Genomic DNA, 15,955 nt, shown 5'->3' with positions numbered 1-15,955 from the left:
ATTGTAATATTTGTGTGAAATGTTTTTTTTATATTTAATTTAATATAAACAAAAATAAAATTAATAATTTTTTATTTACTTTTTGATTCATGACTTATAATAGTATTAAAAAATATTAATGTTTTGTCTAATATTTAATTATTAGACTTTCGTTGCTTAATGAATGAGTTATTATTATTATCAAATCTATATATATATAATGATGCTTAATTTTTAAAGTGTCCGGATTGGCGGGTCGAAAGCTGTGGTTAATTTGGATACTTGGGTCGGATTGTGGATTGACCCCTTTTTAAATTTAAAACGGTTAAAAATAAAATTAAAAATGCTAGAGGTATGTTTCGAACTTGCAACCTAACAAAACAAGTACAACTCTTTAACCAACTAGGCTATAAAGACTTTATATTTTAAATTTAACACCAAATTTGATAAACGCGGGACGTTTTAATATTAATATAAGTTCAACTTTTTAACTAACTAATCTATATATATATAATGATGCTTAATTTTTAAAGTGTCCGGATTGGCGGGTCGAGAGCTTTGGTTAATTTGGATACATGGGTCGGATTGTGGGTTGACCCGTTTTTAAATTTAAAACGGTTAAAAATAAAATTAAAAATGCTAGAGGTATGTTTCGAACTTGCAACCTAACAAAACAAGTACAACTCTTTAACGAACTAGGCTACAAAGACTTTATATTTTAAATTTAACACCAAATTTGATAAACACGGGACGTTTTAATATTAATATAAGTTCAACTTTTTAACTAACTAATCTATATATATATAATGATGCTTAATTTTTAAAGTGTCCGGATTGGCGGGTCGAGAGCTGTGGTTAATTTGGATACTTGGGTCGGATTGTGGGTTGACCCGTTTTTAAATTTAAAACGGTTAAAAATAAAATTAAAAATGCTAGAGGTATGTTTCGAACTTGCAACCTAACAAAACAAGTACAACTCTTTAACCAACTAGGCTACAAAGACTTTATACTTTAAATTTAACACCAAATTTGATAAACGCGGGACGTTTTAATATTAATATAAGTTCAACTTTTTAACTAACTAATCTATATATATATAATGATGCTTAATTTTTAAAGTGTCCGGATTGGCGGGTCGAGAGCTGTGGTTAATTTGGATACTTGGATCGGATTGTGGGTTGACCCGTTTTTAAATTTAAAACGGTTAAAAATAAAATTAAAAATGCTAGAGGTATGTTTCGAACTTGCAACCAAACAAAACAAGTACAACTCTTTAACCAACTAGGCTATAAAGACTTTATATTTTAAATTTAACACCAAATTTGATAAACGCGGGACGTTTTAATATTAATATAAGTTCAACTTTTTAACTAACTAATCTATATACATATAATGATGCTTAATTTTTAAAGTGTCCGGATTGGCGGGTCGAGAGCTGTGGTTAATTTGGATACTTGTGTCGGATTGTGGGTTGACCCGTTTTTAAATTTAAAACGGTTAAAAATAAAATTAAAAATGCTAGAGGTATGTTTCGAACTTGCAACCTAACAAAACAAGTACAACTCTTTAACCAACTAGGCTACAAAGACTTTATATTTTAAATTTAACACCAAATTTGATAAACGCGGGACGTTTTAATATTAATATAAGTTCAACTTTTTAACTAACTAATCTATATATATATAATGATGCTTAATTTTTAAAGTGTCCGGATTGGCGGGTCGAGAGCTGTGGTTAATTTGAATACTTGGGTCGGATTGTGGGTTGACCCGTTTTTAAATTTAAAACGGTTAAAAATAAAATTAAAAATGCTAGAGGTATGTTTCGAACTTGCAACCTAACAAAACAAGTACAACTCTTTAACCAACTAGGCTACAAAGACTTTATATTTTAAATTTAACACCAAATTTGATAAACGCGGGACGTTTTAATATTAATATAAGTTCAACTTTTTAACTAACTAATCTATATATATATAATGATGCTTAATTTTTAAAGTGTCCGGATTGGCGGGTCGAGAGCTGTGGTTAATTTGGATACTTGGGTTGGATTGTGGGTTGACCCGTTTTTAAATTTAAAACGGTTAAAAATAAAATTAAAAATGCTAGAGGCATGTTTCGAATTTGCAACCTAACAAAACAAGTACAACTCCTTAACCAACTAGGCTACAAAGACTTTATATTTTAAATTTAACACCAAATTTGATAAACGCGGGACGTTTTAATATTAATATAAGTTCAACTTTTTAACTAACTAATCTATATAGGTGCTGAGTAAATGTATTTGGGTCGGATTGTGGGTTGACCCACCCATAAACTTAAAACGGTTAAAAATAAAAAAAAAATGTTATCCGTAATTCTTTTTACGATTTTTATATTAATATTCGTGCAAATGCACGGGATAAATGCTAGTTCTTGATTATAACTAATTTATTTTTGTATTGAATGATTTTTGTTATTGAAAGTTAAGTAACGGTTATATTTAACCATTGAGATCAAATAATTTTAAAATAATTAATAATCAATATTAATATAAGAAAAAATTATTAAAAAAAGAAGAAATATAAATTAAAATAATTAATAATAAATATTCATAGAAGAATAATAAAAAATTTATGAAAAATATAAAAATATAGAGTTAATTAATAAATATATAAATAAAAAAATAAAATTAACTTTGTTTACTAAAAGAGATTAAATGAACCTATTTTTTTTAGTATAAATGTTTAAATGATATTTTATTAATAAATATATCTAAGTGAACTAGTTATACAACTTATACAAGTACATAAGTTAAAATTAGTATGTTTCCTTGTTATTTTGAGTTGATTATCTTGTTATTTTGAGTTGATTAATTTTTTTTTAATAAAAAAATCATTTTAATAGTTAACATCATACAATTATTTAAGAAAACCCAAACAAAATCATCAAAATGAGAGTGGTCCCTAAAAATAATCTTACAAGAACTCATTCATGTCCCCATTCATGCAATCATGCTTGAAAGCTAACCATAGCCTTTTGTTTTTTTTCAATCATATTGAATATTCAATTGATATTCTCTACTCCAAATAATGCAATTAAAGAACCTCACAATTCTTTTTTTTTATATTCATTCTCACTAGGTTTATCCGAATTGAGAATAAAATACATTTTTTAGGCAAACAAGTTCCACCAAGATTAATGCCTCAAAGGGACCTTACTTTAACCTAAAAAGGGCAATTGAACCGGTATTCGTTCCAACAATTGGGTACATAATGTCACGACCCATTTAAATGTGGTGACCAAAACCCAAAAATGTGAAGCCCTTCATGCGAACAGAAGGACAAGGGATCCGTCCAAGAGGGGCAAGTCCGTCGAGAGATGTGATGACATGGAAGCGCGGGTGACCCGACTTAAAGAAGGTATGTGCGAGCACTAGGAGGGTCTCAAAATGTTTAGCGTGGTGGCCGATGGGGTGACGGTGTTGGACGAAGTGAGATCGGTTCGAGGTGAAGTTAATGATATCCGAAATGAAGTGCTCAAGACAATTCGAGTAAAAGTCCATGCGATGATCGACGCTCTTCGAAGGGAGATGATGGGGAGGCTCGATGCGATGGAGGGTCGAATTGGGTGGAATGGAGGGGAACTTCGAGGTGCGGCACCTCGTCGGATGGATCTTCCCAAGCCAACTCCGTTTAAAGGCTCAAGGAGTGCAAGGGAAGTGGAGGACTTCCTTTAGAACATGGAACAATACTTTTGGGCATCAAGCATACTTGATTATCGTACCAAGTTAGAAACAACATATTTCTTCCTGCAAGAGATGGCACTACAATGGTGGAGGAGGCGTGAAACAATTTTTGGTATACTTTTCCCTTTTGTGAAACTCTTTAGAATTCTCTAGAAGTTCTAGTTATATGTAGATGATGATAATGCCATTGCGGGCGGGTTTTAAATTCCGGGTAAACGGGTCAGAGTTTTCTTTTATGAAAACGAGTTAGAGTATAAATATATTTTTTGGTATTTTTCTCATAACAGAGCAAGGTTGAGATACAGATCTAGGGTTTTCTGGTTTCTGGGTTTCTTCTTCTTCTTGTTCTTTGGCTGATCCAGAGAGAGAGATTGGGGGAGCTTTTGATTGTGGAGTAGTCCAATCATTCCTAGTGTAATCACTTCTTTCATTTGAGAGCAGGACATGTAAGTTTCTACTATTGACATTTGTTTGATTTAGTGAAACTTATCCCTCCCGTGGACGTAGATCGATTTTGACCGAACCACGTATATTGTGTTCTCGTTTATTTCTTTGTGCTATTTCAGTCTTCGTAATTTGTTTATCGTCATAGACGATTTGGAAACTGATTTGTTACAGGTTTGATTTCAAAGAAGATCCATAGTTTTGCTGTTGCAAAACCCAACAGTGGTATCAAAGCAGTATTGATTGATTATCTGTTTTAACATTGGAGCAGAGTGCTCTACTGGTTATTTGGCAAAATTCATAGAAGAGATCAACTGGTTCTTTGCTGGGGTTTTTGTCAGTTGTTAAGGCAGTAATAATGGGGAAATCTAGACCTGACATGGTGAGTCTGAATGGTACAAACTACAGGAAATGGAAACTGATGATTAGTGATCTATTAGTTTCAGATGATTTGAATGAAGCAATTGAAAATGAAGGTGTTAGACCTGAGACTATAAAAGAGGCTGATTGGAAAAAGACAAATAGAAAGGCCTACAGCTTTATTCGTTCCTGGGTTGGTGTAAATGTTGTGCACCATGTTGAGAATGAGACTACGGCGTATGGTGTGTGGAGCAAACTTGAAGCTCTCTACTGGGAGGTCAGCAGGGAATAAAGCAGCACTGGTATGAAGGCTGGTGAATCTAAAGTATATTGATAATAAATCAATTGCTGAACACTTGAATGAATTTCAAAATATTTTGAATCAGCTGAGTAGTATGAAGATAAACTTTGATGATGAGGTGCAAGCACTTTTAGTCCTTAGATATTTTCCTGCAAGTTGGGAGACACTTATTATCACTCTCAGCAACTCAGCACCAAATGGTAAAGTCAACATGGCATTTGTCACCAGTTCCTTACTTGATGAGGAGAATCAAAAGGGGGATAAACCCTCTAAGTCTGATATGTTGGTGGCTGATAGAGGAAGATCAAAGAATAATAGAAGTGGTTCGAGTAGAGGCAAGTCTAGAAGCAAGTCTAGAGCTCCAAAGAAGGATGGTGTTTGCCCTTACTGTGGCAAAATGGGTCACTGGAAAAACGAGTGCTGGAAATTTAAAAATGATAAAGCGAAGGGTACAATGAAGCCCAGAGAAAAGAAAGAACAGAGTGCAGATACATCTGCTTATGCTTCAGATGGTGAACTGACATATGCTTCTAACTGTCAAGACTCCTATCTTAGCACATCTTCAAATGAAACAGCATGGATTGTTGACACAGGTGCTTCATTCCATATTACTCCACACAAAGGTTACTTCCAATCCTACAAAGTTGGTGATTATGGTGAGGTTCGCATGAGTAACAGTGGTGTGTCCAAGATAGTTGGTCTTGGTGATGTTAGAATCGAGACAAACATGGGCTGCTTCCTGACATTGAGAGATGTAAGACATGTTCTTGATTTGAGAATGAATTTGATTTCAGCAGGTAAGCTCGATGATGGAGGCTACCATAATGTTTTCAGTGGTGGAGCATGGAAGCTAAGCAAGGGTTCATTGGTTGTTGCACGAGGTATGAAATGTTGTTCCTTATATAAGACAAATTTGAAAATTGTCTATGATGCGGCATATTCTGTTTTGATGGAGTCATCCTTTGAGTTGTGGCACAAGAGATTATGTCACATTAGTGAAAAAGGGCTGAATGTTTTGATCAAGAAGAATGAGTTGCTGAATCTCAAGGATGCTCATCTTGAAAATTGTGAGCATTGCTTGAAGGGTAAGCAGAACAGAGTCTCTTTCAGTAAGTCAAAAGTTGAACTGAAAAAGAATGTCCTTGAACTGGTCCATATAGATGTTTGTGGTCCTATGAAGATTAAATCCATAGGCGGTGCTTCCTATTTTGTAACCTTCATAGACGATGCATCTAGGAAGGTTTGGGCTTGTGCTATAAAGTTCAAGGATGAGGTTGCAGCATGGTTTGAGGTCTTTCACAAGCTGGTTGAAAGAGAGACAAGAAGAAAACTGATGAGGGTGCGGTCAGATAATGGGGGAGAGTACATAGGCTCATTTGATGATTATTGCAAAGAGTAGGGTATTCGACATGAACAGACTGTGCCCAAGACTCCACAACAAAATGGTGTGGCAACGAGGATGAATAGAACAATGTTAGAACGAATGAGGAGTATGCTCTCCTATGCCAGGTTGGCTAAGCATTTCTAGGCTAAATCCATGATCACTACAGTGTATGTGATCAACCGTTCTCCCTCCAAGCCATTGAATAATAAGTGTGCAGAAAGCGTCTGGTCAGGTAAAGATGTTAATTATGACTATTTACGTGTTTTTGGTTGTAGAGCTTTTGTGCATGTTCCAAAACATGAGAGGTATAAGCTAGATGCAAAAACCAGGCAATGTATATTTTTGGGGTATGGTGATGAAAAGTGGGGATACAGGTGTTATGACCTAGTTGACAAGAAGGTTTTGAGAAGCCGGGATGTGGTATTCCTTGAAGATCAGACTATTGAGAATTTTGAAGATGGTGAAAAACTTGATGCATACATACATGACCTTTCTGGTCTTGAGTTGTCTCATGATGTTGAGGAGACAAGGCCACGTGTAGCTTCAGACTTAGATAGTGATGATGATGTTCCTCAGGGTCAAGCTATAGGCCATGGAAATGATACTAATATTGAAACTGATCTTGGTGATAATGTTGAGGTTGATTTTGAAGTTCAACATGAAGATGGAAATCAACAGAATCAACAAACAGAGGTACTTAGGAGGTCTACTAGGGAGAAAAGATCAAGTTCTAAGTACCCTACTACAGAGTATGTCCTTCTAACTAATTGTGGGGAGCCTATATGCTATAAGGAGGCTCTTGAGGATGCTCATAAGAAAGAGTGGCTAGCTGCCATGGATGAAGAGATGAAGTCATTGCTGAAAAATGACACATATGATCTAGTTGAAAGACCAAAGAACAGAAAAGTATTACAAAATAAATGGGTGTACAAAATCAAGCAAGAAGGTGATGATAGCAAGACAAGATACAAGGCTAGGCTGGTTGTCAAAGGTTTTGGCCAGAGGCATGAAATCGATTATGATGAGATTTTCTCACCGGTAGTGAAGATGACTTCTATCCGAGTGGTGTTAAGTCTAGCTGCTTGTATGGATCTTAAGGTTGAACAGCTTGATGTCAAGACTGCATTTCTCCATGGTGATTTGGATGAAGATGTTTATATGGAGCAACCTGAAGGTTACAATAAGAAAGGTGAGGAAAGCAAGGTGTGCAAACTTGTCAAAAGTCTATACGGTTTGAAGCAAGCACCAATGCAGTGATATCTTAAGTTTGAGTCGTTCATAATAATCCATGGGTACATGAAGACGTCTACAGATCACTGTGTCTTTGTGCAAAAGTTTGCTTCTAATGATTTTATTATACTTCTCCTATATGTTGATGACATGCTGATTGTTGGGAGAGACAAGCTCAAGATTGCCAAGTTGAAAAAGGATTTGGCTAAGTCTTTTGAGATAAAAGACTTGGGTCAAGCAAGACAAATTCTTGGAATGCAGGTCATTCGTGATCGGGTGAAGAAAAGGCTATGATTATCTCAAGAGAGATATATTGAGAAGATTCTAAAACGATTCTGTATGGACAAGGTAAAGCCAATTGCTTGTCCATTGGCTACACACTTGAAAATAAACAAGACAATGTCTCCCAATGATGAAGAGGAAAGACAAGAAATGTGCAGTGTTCCATATGCTTCAGCAATAGGCAGTCTGATGTATGCAATGGTCTGTACAAGACCAGATATAGCTCATGCGGTTGGAGTACTTAGTCGTTTTCTTTCAAATCCTGGTAAGACACACTGGGAAGCGGTTAAGTGGCTAATGAGATATCTTCGAGGGACCTCCAAATACGCTTTGTGTTATGGTACTAGAAAGCCACATGTTGAAGGGTTTTCTGATTCTGATATGAGTGGTGATATTGACACAATGAGATCAACTTCAGGGTATTTGTTTACTTTTGGAGGAGGAGCTGTATCATGACAGTCTCGTCTATAGAAATGTGTTGCTTTGTCTACTACAGAAGCTGAATATATTACCATTACTGAATGTTGTAAGGAAATGAAATGGATGAAAGAATTGTTGAAAGAAATAAGCATTGCACAAGACAGGTTTGTGGTGTTTAGTGACTCACAAAGTGCTATACATGTGAGCAAGAATCCAAGTTTCCATTCACGTTCAAAACACATCCAAAGAAGGTACCATTGGATCCGTGAAGTGCTCGAGAAGAAGGAGTTATACTTGGAGAAAGTGCATACAGATGAGAACGGGTCAGATATGATGACAAAGGGCTTGCCTAGAGGCAATCATGAGATATGTTGTGCCAAAGCCGGAATGGTTCTGGAAGAAGCGTCACGATGATGAATGTTTATAGCAACATTCTCCCATGGCTCGGAAGGGGGAGAATTGTTGATGTTCCTTGCCATTGCGGGCGGGTTTTAAATTCCGGGTAAACGGGTCAGGGTTTTATTTTATGAAAACGGGTTAGAGTATAAATACTTTTTGGGTATTTTTATCATAACAGAGCAAGGTTAAGAGAGAGTGAATTACAGATCTAGGGTTTTCTGGTTTTCTTCTTATTCTTGTTCTTTGGCTGATCTAGAGAGAGAGATTGGGGGAGCTTTTAATTGTGGAGTAGTCCAATCATTCCTAGTGTAATCACTTCTTTCATTTGAGAGCAGGGCATGTAAGTTTCTACTATTGACATTTGTTTGATTTAGTGAAACTTATCCCACCCGTGGACGTAGGTCGATTTTGACCGAACCACGTATATTGTGTTCTCGTTTATTGCTTTGTGCTATTTCAGTCTTCGTAATCTGTTTATCGTCATAGACGATTTGGAAACTGATTTGTGACAGGTTTGATTTCGAAGAAGATCCATAGTTTTGTTGTTGCAAAACCCAACAGGTACGGTATACCTTAATGTTTTATCCATACCTTATACCTTACCTAAAATTTCGGTATGTAAAAAATGCATACATTTACCTTACCTTGATTTCGGTATACCTTGATTTCGATATACCTTAAGTTCGGTATACAAAAAATGCTTACTTTTACATTACCTTCATTTTGGTATACCTTAATTTCGGTACGGTATCGATATTATACATTTGATACCTAAAAAACATATTAACTTAAAAAAATCAATCTCATCGGTAAAGTAGAGAGACATATAGAATAAAATTTCAATATAATTATATTTTGATATTATTCAAAAATTATATTTTTATAATTAAATTAATACTAAATTTATTTAATTATTTTCTTATAAATATTATATATATATATATTTATATATATTTTAACTTATAAATACTATTTCGGTATTTAGGTATATCTCGATATACCAAAATTTTAAAAATCTCATACCTTTATTGTACCAATAATTTCGGTATCTGTATCATACCTTACCTTTTTTCGGTATACCTTAAAAATCGATATTTTCGATATATTACGGTATGGTATTTTCGATATACCTTTAATATCGGTATTTTTTCCCACCCTTAGATGATGAATCTCTCTAAAATTCTCTAGAAGTTCCTAAAACTAGGTAGATAGTAGAACTCTCTAGATTTTTCTATGAGTTATTAGGTCTAGGTAGATAATAGAAGTGTCTAGAATACACCAGGTCAAGGAGGATCTAGAAAGATCTCTCCACTTGTATATAAACAAGTCTGGTACCTCACACTTGTAAACAACCAGCAATAAACAAGATATTCTCTAAGCTATTTATTTCTCAAAGTATTCCTTTTTTCTTGCATCTTTAAGATGCTGATTAGCTAGGATTGAGACAATCTTGACTAGTGCCGCACGGGAAGAGGAGTTGATTCGGTGACCGAGTTTTAGCCCGTGAAAATAAGCTGACTTTATTTAATGTTTTTTTAATATATATATATTTGTATTTTAAGTAACATTTGAGACATATAACATTATATCGTTAAAAAATATTAACTAACTTATTTATTTTTTAATTTTTGAAAGGGTATTGGGTGATCTAGACGACAGTTTGTCTCATCCTGTGTCGAGAGACTCGAGACGGGTTGAAACAACTATTGAAAAATAATTTTCTCAATTCATAATATAAAATATCTTTAGTAGGGCGAACAAATGTTTAAATCTAATTTGTTTTATCTTATTCATATTAAATCCAAATTTTATTAATTTAATCCGTAATATTGATTAATATAGATTTGATTGAACATGGTTTAGATAATTCAATTTAATATATTTTTTATCTAATTGATTAATATATTTATTTAATTTCCTTTTAAATTTGTTAATTTTTAATATATATTAATTATAGGTCACTTAGTTACATAAAAAAAATTGTAGTTAATTTTTTAATAATATATTTTGTTTATTTATAATAATATTTTATTTATCCAATTATATAGTTACCGGAAAAAAATCCTTATTGCGTAAAACAAAAAAAAAATATTGCAAAAAAGAAGTAAAAAATAATAATATATTGTGGTGAAATAAGAAAACAATATGAAAAATATATTTTATTTGAATATTTGGATAATCATTATCCAATCAGTATTTATTGAAATCTAAATTCAATTAAATCCGAACTCAATACAATAAGAAATAACAAATTCGAATTAGTATTTCAGATTTAGTTCGAATTGAATTTCAGATTAATCCATTTAATGTTCATTCTTAATACTTATTGATTCCTTTTCATGTTTCTACAACGACGACGCCTCATTTAAAAATGGATTTGAATCATCAAGGGTTTCCCATAAGAGGCAACAAAACAAGATGACGAATCCGACGTGGGATGAAAATTTTATAATCACATTAAATAATATTTTTTAATATAAAAATATAATAATTTATGTATTTAAAAACTCAAATTAAAATTATATATTTTTTAGATATAAAATATTTATGTAAAAATGTATAGAAGATTAATTAAAAAAATTTTAAGAATGAAAGATTAATAGTAGCATGTTGTTACGAACTAATCCGCCCATGTATATCCACCATCACAATATGATGAATTTATATTGCTCAATCCCACATCAAGATGTTGCGACTTGATTGTACTCATTAACACAATCACCACAATATTCACGACTCATCTTTGAAACAAACTAAAAGAATTTGGAATTCCGGTTGTCTCCAGAAATTGAGAATAAATAATTAAAGCACATCACAATTAAAAATGAATAATGCACCTTTATAATGTATGATTTCCGAAATTTGAAAAGGGAAAGACATAATTAATTAAGACATACTCTAATCAAAATTATGACAAATGTCTGACATGAATCACTATCACAACAAATTTCCATTTCTATGTTAATTTTCAAAACATGGTTCTAGATTCATAGTAAAAGACTTAAACTGTAGACAAATGTGTTATAAAACATGCATTCTATCTTTATGTTTAATGAACTGCATATAAAGAAATTTGGAGTTTTTGGCTCAATATTTTTAGTTAATGTATGGTACCGACAATATTCGACATATTTTTTTGCCTCTGATTTGATTCACCTTAATCACATATGAAATTGATCATGTAAAACATACATTACATGTATCAAAAGTTGTATATTCATAAAAAGAAAAATCATTCATAGAAAAAAAAAAAAACTAAACAAATACATCAAGTTACAATTCTTCAATATATTTTTTTTTAAAAAAAAAATATCAATGCAATAACAAATAGATCATTTAAGTTCATTCTACTCCAAAACCCCTAAAACCCAAAAAGGTCAATATTTTATACGGATGACTAGCTCAGGTCTTTTGGGATGGACTTATTTTTCGTATTTATTTATATAATATATATTGTTCATAATGACATTAAAAATAATAATAAATTAAATTAATATTTTAATATATAAATAAAATATATAATATTTTTAATGTAAATTTAAATGTTGATATAAAATAAAAAATAGTACATATGAAATTTTTATAATCATATTAAATAATAAATTTTAATATAAAAATATAATACTTTATATATTTTAAAAACTCAAATTAAAATTATATTTTGTTTTAGAGATAAAATATTTATGTAAAAATGAATAAAAAATTAATTAAAACATTTGTAAAAACCAAAGATTAATTAATAGTACCATGTTGTTACGAATTGATCCGTCCATGTATTTTCGACCATCATATTGTTGGCTTGATTTGATTGTACTCAATAGCAAGATCACCATAATATCCACAACTAATCATTCAAACAAATTAAAGGAATTTCGAATTCCCCTTATCCCAAGAAAATGAGAATAAATAATTAAAGTATATCACAAATAAAAAAAAATAATGCCATCTTTAATAAACACAAAAACCTAAGACATACTATAATCAAAATTATGATAACATGAATCACTATCACAACAACCCTCAAAGGCATTTCCAAGTTAATTTGGTTAGTTTTCTTGTCTTAAAATAACAGAAAATATATATAAAATAGTGTTACAAATAAATAAAAATAAATAAGATATACAAAGAACGAAATCACCGATTGAGATGTTGATTCGAGGCATGTGCTTAACACATTTCCCTTAAAACAGTTCCACCGTCTCCCGTTTGTGTTGGAGCTTATCGTAGATTGTTGTCTCCCAGGGTACAACGAATCTAGTAGTGATTCAGCACCAGAATCACTACACAACGAACTTGACCAACGTACCTGAACTATCACCGGGATCAAAACAGAATTGTGTGAAGCCACAATTAAAATGATCAATGGAAGGTTTTTCTGAAAAACTATGAAGTAGCTAGCTAGCTTCTTGTGATGTTAAAAATAAAACCAATTAAAATTCATTGAGGGTGATTGAAAGATATAAACTATGTAATTCTGCAATTGTTATATGTCTCTTCTTCACCACGTGTGATCAATTGAGATATATAAAGATAAATTAGCCAATCAACATAATGACTAATTTTTTAACGTAGGAATAAAATCAATTAATGCAATCAATTGCATTTTCATCAATTGCATGTGAAAGGTTTCAAACGTATGCATTTATCATTGCATTTGATTGAAAATTTCTCATTTGCACATTGATATTAATACCCATTTAACTGACTCATTCAATTAATATAAAATCCAAATATATTATTTATTTTTATGCAATAAAATGCATTATGAAAATAAATTAAACCCCACTTGGATTAATAGAAAAATGCTACATTTTGCTATTTTTCTAATGTGGATAAATCCACTAACTCGATTTTATTCTTGGGACTCACCCATTCTTAGAATTGTTTTTGAATTCTCATTTCCATTCATATAATGGAAATAATCTACATAGTCTAAATTTCAACAATCCCCCACATGAATGAAAATTGAAAGATTAACCCGATGAAGGTTCAATAGTTGAATTCTACATAGGATAGGTAGGTGCAACCCTTTGAACCTTCCCTTGTGAAAGCATATAACTTTACTAGTTGATTAGTAGACTCGATGTCCTTGAACTATTCTGCCTTTTGTGTAAACGATTACACACTTTCACATAAAATTCTCCCTGATACATGTCAAGCTCTCATGGTTGTGTCCGTTTTGGCCATGGAACACGCGCCTGGTTCTGTGAGAGTATCTAGAATTGAGCCGTGCAATTCTTTCAAAGCGGCCCCACTTCTCCCTCACATAGGTGATCTCTTTGCTCACAAAGAATCATTAAAAGCGTTATGCTTATCCTCGTTAAAATATGTATTGTTTCGTTATAGGATTAATCATCAACAATAATTTTCCAAGTTAGTACAATTAGGTTGTCCCATTGAACCTAGTTCTTGGGATCTCCAGTCTGCATAGGTTGGGTTTTCCTTCATACCGACTTATAGTAGGCAAATGTCTCAAAAGACTTCAAACTATCTCTCTATTGAATAATCTGATTAGTGGATCCACAATGTTATCTTTGACTTACATAGTCAAATTTGATAACTCCATTAAAGAGTATAGTCTAATGACGTTATGTCTAAGACGTGTATGTCTAGACTTGTCACTGACTCTAAGCTTGTCCAATTTCTAATTACTATCACAATAATTAGAAATTTATGTTGGTACATTCTTAGTTAACCTTGGAACATCTTCTAATAAGAAGCATATTCATTCGTACATGCTTATCATTTAATTTTTTATGAAAATATTGTTTACTTGGCTAACTAGTAGACAAAATGTCTTTGAACTATTCTGCCTTCGTGTAAATGATTATATATTTTACATAAAAATATTTTATTTTTCGACATAAGTCAAAATTATAGATTATAACGTTTAATCTATCCATCATAAGTTTATCAGAAGATTTCCATACGTAGATTGCACTTTTAAGTGTAAACATATTCACTTTAAGACGTAAATTTTTTCATTTAATAATATCAATATATCATTTGATAACAACATGATATTTCGTTTAGTGCAATTCATATCCTTTATGAATTTAATCATTTTTATCGTAATTTTCAACGATAGAAATATCGTACAAAAGACACGTAATGAAATAATTTTAATTTTATTCATGATATATATAATTGTCACATCCACTTTTTAATAAAAGTATGATCAAATTTTCATATCATTATTATAAAATTTGTTATAAGTCATATCAAGACTTTATAAATTTTCTTTTTCATTTATTTCATAAAATCCTTTTGAAGAAATTGGTTCTTCAAAGTTTTATGAAAATAATGTCAAAATATGACACGTCTCTTGATTTCAAAATCCTCAAATCTAAAATATCGATTTGAGCACTAACTCAGCAAATATAAACAAGGTATTTTCTTGTTATTTTATTTCTTTTTATAAAGTTGCGCAACTTTATCTTTTATAGAGAACATATTTCTCTAATAACAAATAACTTTTACATTTATCATAATATACACAATTATTTTTGTGTTATAATCAATAAAAAATATTTGCCCCCACATTCGTGTTGATATCCTTTTTAAATCACACACATTTGTATGATTTAAATCAATGATTTTCTAATCAAGAAATTGTCACATAGTTCTTTTACAGATTTCTTTTGTTATACTTATCATACAATGAATAAGATAACTATATCATAAATATTTAATTGAATAAAATATAATTTCTATACAAGAGATTAGAATGTGTATTCATACATAAATCATTCTTCACATAATCTCTACATAAGAAATTAAAAATATTTAATCAATTAAAATATTTATTTAAACACTTAACTTCTATAAAAGAAATTAGAATATTTAATCAAATAAATATTCACCATATCACATGATTTCTACAAAAGAAATCATAATGTTTCAAGCATCTTTGACCGAAGTCGCTTAAACATTTATTTCCGGTTGCACGTTTACATCCCGTAATATCGGCACGTTTGCCACATTATTTCTCAAATGAAACTCAAATTTTCTTGCAGTTATTAGATTTCAAAAACATCAAATTAAACAAATCTTTATGATGAAATTGAACCATGTATATCAAATATATAATCGAATAACATAATCAAATTATATGTCATGTATATTATAATTACTTCATATATCATTAAACAAATATCTTTCTAAAATACATCAATAATTGACAATTTATCTTTAATCAAATATAAATAACTAATTGTTATAAATAATTATTCATGTCATCAATTCGTCCGTTTCTTAATTAATTATATGACTTTAACTTTTCATAAAAGTTTTTGTATACCAAAAGACAAATAGTTTTATGAAAAAAAATTTAGAATTTTATATTAAAACAAAATGCATTTATAATTGATCTTTATTCATATATGTATACTAATGGCTATATAAACATATTACGAATGAACACGATTCAT

This window comes from Impatiens glandulifera, chromosome 1 (assembly GCF_907164915.1).
Source record: "Impatiens glandulifera chromosome 1, dImpGla2.1, whole genome shotgun sequence".
Classification (NCBI taxonomy): domain Eukaryota; kingdom Viridiplantae; phylum Streptophyta; class Magnoliopsida; order Ericales; family Balsaminaceae; genus Impatiens; species Impatiens glandulifera.
Note: the sequence above shows the minus strand (reverse complement) of the source record.